At 40.2% G+C, this 2,500-nt stretch overlaps 4 non-coding genes across 4 annotated transcripts; all 4 read left to right on the top strand.

The window, feature by feature from the left end:
* Positions 1-45: 45 nt before the first annotated feature.
* Positions 46-117, top strand: trnap-agg (transfer RNA proline (anticodon AGG)). The gene has a single exon. It is a non-coding gene; the product is annotated as a tRNA-Pro (tRNA).
* A 576-nt stretch (positions 118-693) lies between these two features.
* trnap-agg (transfer RNA proline (anticodon AGG)) lies at positions 694-765 on the top strand. The gene has a single exon. It is a non-coding gene; the product is annotated as a tRNA-Pro (tRNA).
* Positions 766-1,331: 566 nt separating this feature from the next.
* On the top strand, positions 1,332-1,403 carry trnap-ugg (transfer RNA proline (anticodon UGG)). The gene has a single exon. It is a non-coding gene; the product is annotated as a tRNA-Pro (tRNA).
* Positions 1,404-2,293: 890 nt separating this feature from the next.
* On the top strand, positions 2,294-2,365 carry trnap-ugg (transfer RNA proline (anticodon UGG)). The gene has a single exon. It is a non-coding gene; the product is annotated as a tRNA-Pro (tRNA).
* The last annotated feature ends 135 nt before the right edge of the window (positions 2,366-2,500 follow it).

Below are 2,500 nucleotides of genomic sequence, written 5' to 3'. Positions count from 1 at the left end.
ACAAGAGATCTTGTCACGTTGACATCAATTGTTCAGCCATTTGTCGGCTCGTTGGTCTAGGGGTATGATTCTCGCTTAGGGTGCGAGAGGTCCCGGGTTCAAATCCCGGACGAGCCCGGAAGATCTTGATGGTTGCATTGTCTGTCATTATTCGAGCAAAATAAGTAAATGTTAACAAAATTGTAAAAATCCAATTTAGTTCATCTATGTTCTTGAGTATTGAAACTGTTTAAAAAACAACCAAGCACAACAACTCAGTAGGAAAAAACAGGCATTTTGCTGACCAAGTCTAGAGATACGCTGCTTAAATTCTCTTGCCCAGTTACAAGGGATCTTGTCACGTTGACATCGATTGTTCAGGCATTTGTCGGCTCGTTGGTCTAGGGGTATGATTCTCGCTTTGGGTGAGAGAGGTCCCGGGTTCAAATCCTGGACGAGCCCGGAAGAACTTGATGGTTGCATTGTCTGACATTATTTGAGCTAAATAAGTGAATGTTAACAAAATTGTAAAAATCCAATTTAGTTCATCTATGTTCTTGAGTATTGAAACTGTTTAAAAAACAACCAAGCACAACAACTCAGTAGGAAAAAACGGGCATTTTGCTGACCAAGTCTAGAGATACGCTGTTTAAATTCTCTTGCCCAGTTACAAGAGATCTTGTCACGTTGATATCGATTGTTCAGCCATTTGTCGGCTCGTTGGTCTAGGGGTATGATTCTCGCTTAGGGTGCGAGAGGTCCCGGGTTCAAATCCCGGACGAGCCCGGAAGATCTTGATGGTTGCATTGTCTGTCATTATTCGAGCAAAATAAGTAAATGTTAACAAAATTGTTAAAATCCAATTTAGTTCATCTATGTTCTTGAGTATTGAAACTGTTTAAGAAACAACCAAGCACAACAACCCAGTAGGAAAAAAATTGAAATTTGCTGACCAAGTCTAGAGATACGCTACTTAAATTCTCTTGCCCAGTTACAAAGAATCTTGTCACGTTGGCATCGATTGTTCAGCCATTTGTCGGCTCGTTGGTCTAGGGGTATGATTCTCGCTTTGGGTGCGAGAAGTCCCGGGTTCAAATCCCGGAAGAACTTGATGGTTGCATTGTCTGACATTATTCGAGCAAAATAAGTGAATGTTAACAAAATTGTAAGAATCCAATTTAGTTCATCTATGTTCTTGAGTATTGAAACTGTTTAAAAAACAACCAAGCACAACAACTCAGTAGGAAAAAACAGGCATTTTGCTGACCAAGTCTAGAGATACGCTAATTAAATTCTCTTGCCCAGTTACAAGAGATCTTGTCACGTTGACATCAATTGTTCAGCCATTTGTCGGCTCGTTGGTCTAGGGGTATGATTCTCGCTTTGGGTGCGAGAGGTCCCGGGTTCAAATCCCGGACGAGCCCGGAAGATCTTGATGGTTGCATTGTCTGTCATTATTCGAGCAAAATAAGTAAATGTTAACAAAATTGTAAAAATCCAATTTAGTTCATCTATGTTCTTGAGTATTGAAACTGTTTAAAAAACAACCAAGCACAACAACTCAGTAGGAAAAAACAGGCATTTTGCTGACCAAGTCTAGAGATACGCTGCTTAAATTCTCTTGCCCAGTTACAAGGGATCTTGTCACGTTGACATCGATTGTTCAGGCATTTGTCGGCTCGTTGGTCTAGGGGTATGATTCTCGCTTTGGGTGAGAGAGGTCCCGGGTTCAAATCCTGGACGAGCCCGGAAGAACTTGATAGTTGCATTGTCTGACATTATTCGAGCAAAATAAGTGAATGTTAACAAAATTGTAAAAATCCAATTTAGTTCATCTATGTTCTTGAGTATTGAAACTGTTTAAAAAACAACCAAGCACAACAACCCAGTAGGAAAAAAATTGAAATTTGCTGACCAAGTCTAGAGATACGCTACTTAAATTCTCTTGCCCAGTTACAAAGAATCTTGTCACGTTGACATCGATTGTTCAGCCATTTGTCGGCTCGTTGGTCTAGGGGTATGATTCTCGCTTTGGGTGCGAGAGGTCCCGGGTTCAAATCCCGGAAGAACTTGATGGTTGCATTGTCTGACATTATTTGAGCTAAATAAGTGAATGTTAACAAAATTGTAAAAATCCAATTTAGTTCATCTATGTTCTTGAGTATTGAAACTGTTTAAAAAACAACCAAGCACAACAACTCAGTAGGAAAAAACGGGCATTTTGCTGACCAAGTCTAGAGATACGCTGTTTAAATTCTCTTGCCCAGTTACAAGAGATCTTGTCACGTTGATATCGATTGTTCAGCCATTTGTCGGCTCGTTGGTCTAGGGGTATGATTCTCGCTTAGGGTGCGAGAGGTCCCGGGTTCAAATCCCGGACGAGCCCGGAAGATCTTGATGGTTGCATTGTCTGTCATTATTCGAGCAAAATAAGTAAATGTTAACAAAATTGTAAAAATCCAATTTAGTTCATCTATGTTCTTGAGTATTGAAACTGTTTAAGAAACAACCAAGCACAACA

Source organism: Pungitius pungitius, chromosome 4, assembly GCF_949316345.1.
Source record: "Pungitius pungitius chromosome 4, fPunPun2.1, whole genome shotgun sequence".
Classification (NCBI taxonomy): Eukaryota; Metazoa; Chordata; class Actinopteri; order Perciformes; family Gasterosteidae; genus Pungitius; species Pungitius pungitius.
The sequence above is the reverse complement of the archived record's forward strand: the minus strand, read 5'-3'. Positions and strand labels throughout refer to the sequence as shown.